Source organism: Loxodonta africana, chromosome 9 (assembly GCF_030014295.1).
Source record: "Loxodonta africana isolate mLoxAfr1 chromosome 9, mLoxAfr1.hap2, whole genome shotgun sequence".
NCBI lineage: Eukaryota > Metazoa > Chordata > Mammalia > Proboscidea > Elephantidae > Loxodonta > Loxodonta africana.
In genome coordinates this window covers 75421231-75429199 of record NC_087350.1, presented here as the reverse complement: position 1 = coordinate 75429199, position 7969 = coordinate 75421231, and positions in this window count along the sequence as shown.

The following is a 7969-nucleotide window of genomic DNA, read 5'->3' as shown; positions in this document are numbered from 1 at the left end:
GCTCAGAGATGGAATCCTAGGGACCACTCTTGTTTAATCTTGGACAAGATGAAAAGGAGTCTGCAAAGTAGACTGAGGAACAGCCAGAGGTATGGAAAGTCCAATACATACTGATAAACTGCTTTAGGAAACCGACCTGGAAGAGACTGCAGAGAAGTCAAGGAAGGGTTGAAGAGGGTCCTTTGCATTTGATAATTACAGCCATTAATGAATTCTGCAAGAGTTGGGAGTTAGGAAGAGCTAGATTTCAAGGGAATTTAAGTATCACTCAGAGAATGTAGATCAGCAGTTCCTAACTACTGTCAATTCATGACAAAATTTCTCTATTCAAATGTAAAACAGTATAGTATTCCTGTAAAAACAAAGCTAAATTGACTAAAGACCTTACTTTATTCTGAAATTATGCTCTTTAAAAAAACTCATGAAATAATAGTGGTATTAGGGGATAGTCTTAAATATTTCAGGTAAAAAAAAAGTGTTGGCAGCTATTTATTGGATATTTCTTTTTACCCACTTAATTATACTAGTCTACCCTGGTGGCGTAGTGGTTAAGTGCTACGGCTGCTAACCAAGAGGTCGGGAGTTTGAATCCACCAGGCACTCCTTGAAACTCTGTTGGGCAGTTCTACTCTGCCGTATAGGGTCGCTATGGGTCGGAATCGACTCGACGGCACTGGGATAAACCTTAGGGAGTAAAAGTAGATTGTAGATAGGGATTAAAGAAAAATCTGAGTATCTTTCAGTTCTGAAAAGAAAGCCATTTGATGGAACAGTTGAAAGTAAAAGAGTGGGAGAAAAATTGAACAGGTTTTTTGGAGAAGATAAAATGAACCTTGGCACTAATGGAGGGAATATTTGAGGAGTACATCCTCCAATTTGGGGGAAAAGGAAAGAGGACATTCAGTAGCTGGTCAAGGGGGACAGGAAGAAAGAGAATTTGCTTAAGTTGACCCATTTTCAAAAATGAAGCAACTTCATCTTTTGAGAGTCAGGGAAGGAGGAAGAGAGGTGGAAAAATAAGAATAGAGTTAGAGCCTTGTCAAAAGTAAAGGTTTGGAGTAGCAGTTGTGGAAAATGGGAGAGGAAACCAGGCAGAAATTTGGGGTGGGCTTGTGGGGTTTTGGTTAAGGCCCAGCTGAAGTAAAAAACCGCACTTTCAGTGGAGCTACTCAAATTACTTGTGTAAATTAACATATAGAACAATTTTGAAAGAAAATTAGCATTAAAGTAGATGAAACAAATTATTAGTAGATAACATTTTAAAACAAGCAGGTGAAAGGAGCCTTTTCTGGCAAAAAGATTAGCAATTTCTAGAATACTTCGTTTCTCTGTAATTTTAATGAGTGAGGCATTTTGCTTTTGTCTGTCTTCCTGAAGGAGGATGTCATCAGCAAAACTAAGCACACACAGCATTCCCAGTTGAGCCTGGTATTTGCTTGCAGGTGCATTTCAACTCTCATATCTAGTTCGGATGTTAGAAGTTTTTTTTTTAAGTTCTGTTCCCCATCAGTGTTTGATACCTTTGATATTCCTTATCTTCCTCCTTCAAAAGTGTTTTATGGCTTTGAGTGGGTGGTGGGGTGGCTTCATAAGTTTCTTTTTAATTGAGGCTATCTCTATAATCACGATGCATGGACAAAAAAAGGAAGGCATATTTACTGCACGAGTGGTACTAGTTCAATACGTATTTTTAAAAAAATACCTTCCAGTTGCTATGCTAATTCCATAAGGATTAGTTGCATCAAGCAGCTCTTTGCCCTCAAGGAGACGTTGGGGACAGAGTAATAAGTCATATGTATTACATAAAGACTAGGACCTTTCACCAAACACTGAGGTTAGATTGACTATGCATTTTGCACAAACAAAACCCGGTGCATACCTCTGCCAATACTGTTTCCTGTCCAGGAGCCATGCTCTCAAGAACAGGTTTGTCATGTCAGTCCAATGGCTAAGGAAAACCTCCATATCACATGACAGTCATTGCATCCCTGGAACCAAGTGCATGCTGACTTCTTTGGCCTGTAAACTCCCCTAGGGTGAAATCAGGACAGGACAAGGAAAAGCTGGAAGTAGCTGCAGAAAGATGCCTTGTCCTTGGATATCTTAAGAGGGCTGGGTAGATTTCTTTGACACCTGAAACCTCGGATTGCAGTCTAGCCCTGGTTGTTCTGAACTGAATTAGTGCTATGTTTAGAAGATGTCCTATTTTTCACTGCGAAAAAAAAAAAAAAACAGTACTCAAAGTGTTGAGTTTGTGCATGTATGCCTCTTCTGAGAAGACTTTTGAGATTTCATTTGCTCCAGTATTTGCCTCTTGGGTTAAAATGAAACTCAAAGATTTTATTAGGGTGGCAAATGGCTACGCTACATACGGAGAGTTTTTGATGTCGTTTCCTCCAGTCTAAAGATGTCATGTCCACTCAACCGCCCTACTAACAAAAGGCCAGGCCCTGTGAAGATTGCCACTATGGATGCTTAGCTGGCTTCCAGTTTCTTCCTGATTCTCTAAAAAAAAAAAATTCTCTACATTCCAAAAATTAAGTTTTAACAATACTCTTCTATCATGTCATTCCTTGCTCAAAAGTTATCCACAATTTCCTATTTCTCGTCACTTCAAGGCAAGACTTTCCATAATACTCCCTCTTCCCTGCTTGCCACTCCACTTGGCTTTGCCATTCTAGCCTAATTTCCCATAATTCTCTCTCAAAGCATACTATCTGTACTCTAGCCATAACACAAATAATTTATGTTCATTCCCACTTATATGCCTTCACCATTCTTCGTGACTTACGTTATCTGGCACTGTGCATAAAATATTACCAACCCCCACAACAACTCTGTTTTGCAGATGAAGGAAATGAGGTTCGGAGAGATGAAGTATGTTTCCCAAGGTCATATAACTAGTAATAAACTGCCAGCAGCTTATTCTACCTCCTCTGTGCAGCATTCCTTCCCGTTTGATCTCAGCACATAACCTATGCCCCTGTAACTGAGCACATTATTATGTACCATTTTGTTTGTTTCCTAATTGTATCCTTGTCTTCCTCTTTTCAGTGGGAAACATATAAGGTCCAAGTAGCATCTTTACAGTGTTGAGCATACGATAGGTGTTGAACAAATACTTGACTGATTTTCTTATATATGTTCATGTATGTCGATGCCCAAACTTGAGTGGCTTCAGACACATTATTCAACAGATTCTAAACTGACTCTAGAAACTGTGCTTTTAACCACCATGAGTACTGCCTCCCAAGAGGACTTTGGAAATGACACTAGCCTGGTTGTGTGAACTTGGACAGCTTAGCACACTAGACCTGTTTTCTTGTCTGTTGCTGTAGGTGAAATCTAGATGTCACCTGAAGTCTTTCAACCCAAGACAGCTAAATCACATGGACTTGAAGTCCCATTCCTGCTTTATCTAAAGCCAGCTCCAAGATTTCTGCAAGTTTCTAGAGGCTTATATTCTCACTGTCCCTTCTGGTTTCTGCTTTTGCTAGATTAATTCACATTACAAATCATGATGAATGTCTCAGTACCTTGTGTGTGCTTGTTTTGCAAAGCATGGTATAGACTCAAGTGAAACTCAGCTCTCCTAACAAGAAAACAAATACCTTTAGATTGCTTGATATTTCTCCTGTCTTAAAAGTCCTAGGTCACGTCCCCACAGTTACATATTGCCCTCGCTTCTTCCTGGCCCCTTTCCTTTCTCATTTCTTCCTCTTTCCTTATTCCTCTCCCTCTCCCCTCCATTCTTTTCTCCTCCCTCTTCAGAGCAAAAATGAATTCCTCTTTTTATTCCTCCCAGCATTTAGTAATTTCTTTTGTGGCCTTGGCTCTTAATAATTATGCCTTCATGGTATCACCTTCTCCCAGTAACTTATCAAAGTGTTTCCTTACACAAAGTCAGCTTCCTTTCTAAGAGTTTCCTTCCTTTTTGCTATCATGTGTTGTGCAACAGAAATGCCACCTCCTCCCTTTCTGCACCCAGCCATACTGATTAGACTGTTCCTCCCCACTTCCCAACTCCCAATCAATGGCAGTTACATTTCTTGTTTAGCTTCTTAAACTAAAGTATTTGGTACGCAGGTTCCATGGCTACCATGCTAAAGCTGGAACTTCTTTTGATTACGTTCCATGGTTAGTTCCTGGTTTTATTGTCAGTAGGTGTTCAATAACTACTAGAATGAGTCTGACAAAGTACCTAAAGCTAGGATGTCTGTAATATATTCACTCAGTGATCACACAGTTAATAAAAATTAAAGTCCTTAGTCTCATAACTTACTTGTCTTCAAATTACCCTGAATGGAAGAAATTACTGGGGTTGAGGTTTCAAAGGCAACTGTAGTCCTTTAGTCCAGAAAATGTATGAGATGATAGCAAGAGAAAATGCATTTTACAAATCCTTACCCCCAGTGAAATGTAATTCAGCTGGATCAACGGATATAATTAACTCAGCCTTGATTATAAACTCATGCTCACCTGATAAATGAGAATCTGAGAGGTTTCTTTACAGCATAGATTCAGGAATTCTGAGTAAGCTCTAGATGAAAATTTTCTGGCAGAAGAGCTCTGTCATATAAAGTGTGATCAGCTTCTAGGGCAACTTGGCTCATGGTAGGGATTCAAACCACCAACCAAACCAAATCCGTTGCCATCAAGTTGATTCCAACTCATAGGGAACCTATAGGACAGCACAGAACTTCCCTACAGGATTTTCAAGGAGTGGCTGGTGGAGTCAAACTGCTGACCTTTTTGGTTAGCAGCCGAACTCTTAACCACTGTACCACAAAGGCTCTGGTAGGAATTCAAGTCTTAGCTATCTGAATGAATGAATGAATGCAATAAAATATGTAGACGACCTACAACACCTGCAGCAGAGGTATTGAACACTGCCTGGAGTGCTACCTTTACCTTCTTTCCTGGCCATGTCCCCATTATATGAGAAAGAGACCAAAATTCTAATTACTCTGCTCTGCACTGTATGTGTGACCCTTAGCAACTAAGTTAACTTCTCCAAGCTTGGTTTCATCATCAGTAAAATGAAAGCCCTGGGCTAAATGATCTCCAAAGTCGGTTTGAATTTATTCTATGAGAATAGTTGCACTTAGAAAAGTAATATGAGCATGAAAATAAATATTCAAGTAGTGTTGAGGGCATATAATAAGTAAAAGTCTCTTTCCTTGTGCCCCAATTCCATGCCTTTCTGCTCAGAAGAAGCCTTTTTGGGCTAATTCTGTTTTATTCCTCTAAGTAATATGCTTATGCCTCTATTTTAAAATGTATCTACTTTACGTGGTGTCATTTGTATCTGTACTATTCAAGACAGGAATTTAGTTTAATACTGTAGTATGGTAGATCACTTTTGTGTGGCCTTTCTCGCCATAGTCTTGTAACTCTCACCCAAGTGATTGGGCAGGACTGTGCAAATAAGTTCTATGGGACACTAGCCAAAGGATTGGTCAGTTTTGCCATCCTGCGAGGCTTAAAGCTCAGAGGCAGGAAAGGAAGGACCTCATCACCACCAAGGCAGAAGAGCCAACAACATAGCACATCCTTTGGACCTGGGATCTCTGCACTGAGAGCCAGGAGACAGAGAGAGAGTCTCACAGGATTCAGCCTTGGCCTGTTGATCTTGATTCTCCTTCTCCCTGGTGAAATTAGAGGACATCAGACACTGCCCCCACACCAATTTTACAATTACCTTCTCCTATATTTTAATTTTACTTCCCCCATGTGTTTGTCAGTTTGTCGTACTGTGGGGGCTTGCGTGTTGCTGTGATGCTGGAAGCTATGCCACTGGTGTTCAGATACCAGCAGGGTCACCCATGGTGGGCAGGTTTCAGCTGAGCTTCCAGACTAAGACTAGGAAGAAGGACCTGGCAGTCTACTTCTGAAAAGAATTAGCCAGTGAAAACCTTATGAATAGCACCAGAATGTTGTCTGACATACTGTCAGAAGATGAGCCCCCCAGGTTGGGAGGCACTCAAAACACGACTCGGGAAGAGCTGCCCCCTCAAAGTAGAGTCAGCCTTAATAACATGGATAGAGCCAAGCTTTCAGGACCTTCATTTGCTGATGTGGCATGACTGAAAACGGGAAGAAATAGCTGCAAACATCCGTTAATAATCAGAACCTGGAATGTACAAAGTATGAATCTAGGAAAACTGGCAATCATCAAAAATGAAATGGAAAGCATGAATTTTGATACCCTAGGAAAAATTTTTTTTTTTTTTTTTAGGCATTAGTGAGCTGAAATGGACAGGTATTGGCCATTTTGAATCAGACAATCATATGGTCTACTATGCTGGGAATGGCAATTTGAAGAGGAATGGCATTGCATTCATTGTCAAAAAGAACATTTCAAGATATATCCTGAAGTACAACGCTGTCAGTGATAGGATAATATCCATATGCCTGCAAGGAAGACCAGTTAATATGGCTATTATTCAAATTTACACACCTAAGGCCAAAGATGAAGAAATTGAAGATTTTTACCAGCTTCTGCAGTCTGAAATTAATGGAACATGCAGTTAGGATGCATTGATAATTACTGGTGACTGGAACGCAAAAGATGGAAACAAAGAAGAAGGATTGGTAGTTGGAAAATATGGCCTTAGTGATAGAAACGATGCCAGAGACCACGTGATAGAATTTTGTAAGACCAACGACTTCTTCACTGCAAATACCTTTTTTCACCAGCATAAATGGTGACTATACATTTGGAGCTCACTAGATGGAGTACACAGGAATCAAATCGACTACATCTGTGGAAAGAGATGGAAAAGCTCAATATCATCAGTCAGAACAAGGCCAGGGGCCAACTGTGGAACAGACCATTAATTGCTCATATGCAAGTTCAAGTTGAAACTGAAGAAAGCTAGAACAAGTCCACGAGAGCCAACCACCCTGAGTATATCCCACCTGAATTTAGAGACCATCTCAAGAATAGATTTGACGAGTTGAATGCTAATGACCGAATACTAGCAGAGTTGTGGAATGACATCAAGGACATCACACATGAAGAAAGCAACCCAGTGCTGTCGAGTCAATTCCGACTCATAGCGACCCTATAGTACAGAGTAGAACTGCCCCATAGAGTTTCCAAGGAGCGCCTGACGGATTCGAACTGCTGCCCCTTGGGTTAGCAGCCACAGCATTTAGCCATTACGCCACCAGGGTTTCAAAGAGGTCATTAAAAAGACAGGAAGGAAAGAAAAGACCAAAATGTATGTCTGAAGAGACTCTGAAACTTGCTCTTGTATGTCGAGCAGCTAAAGCAAAAGGAGGAATTGATGAAGTAAAAGAACTGAATAGAAGATTTCAAAGGGTGGCTTCAGAAAATAAAGTATTATAATGACATGTGCAGAGAGCTAAATATAGAAAACCAAAAGGGGAGAACACGCTTGGCATTTCTCAAGCTGAAAGAACTGAAGAAAAAATGCAAGCCTCAAGTTGCTATAGTGAAGGATTCTATGGGGAAAATATTAAAAGATGCAGGAAGCATCAAAAGAAGATGGAAGGAATACACAGTCATTATACCAAGAAGAATTGGCTGACGTTCAACCATTTCAAGAGGTAGCATATGATCAGGAACCAATGGTATTGAAGGAAGAAGTCCAAGCTGCATTGAAGGCATTGGCAAAAAACAAGGCTCCAGGAATTGATGGAATATCAATTGAGATGTTTCAACAAACAGATGCAGCCCTGGAAGTGCTCACTTGTCCGTGCCAAGAAATTTGGAAGACAGCTACCTGGCCAACCAGCTGGAAGAGATCTATATTTATGACTATTCCAAAGAAAGGTGATCCAATAAAATGTGGAAATTATTGAACAATATCATTAATATCACATGCAAGCAAAATTTTGCTGAAGATCATTCAAAAGCAGCTTCAGCAGTATATTGACAGGGAACTGCCAGAAATTCAGGCCAGTTTCAGAAGAGGACATGGAACCAGGGATATCGCTGATG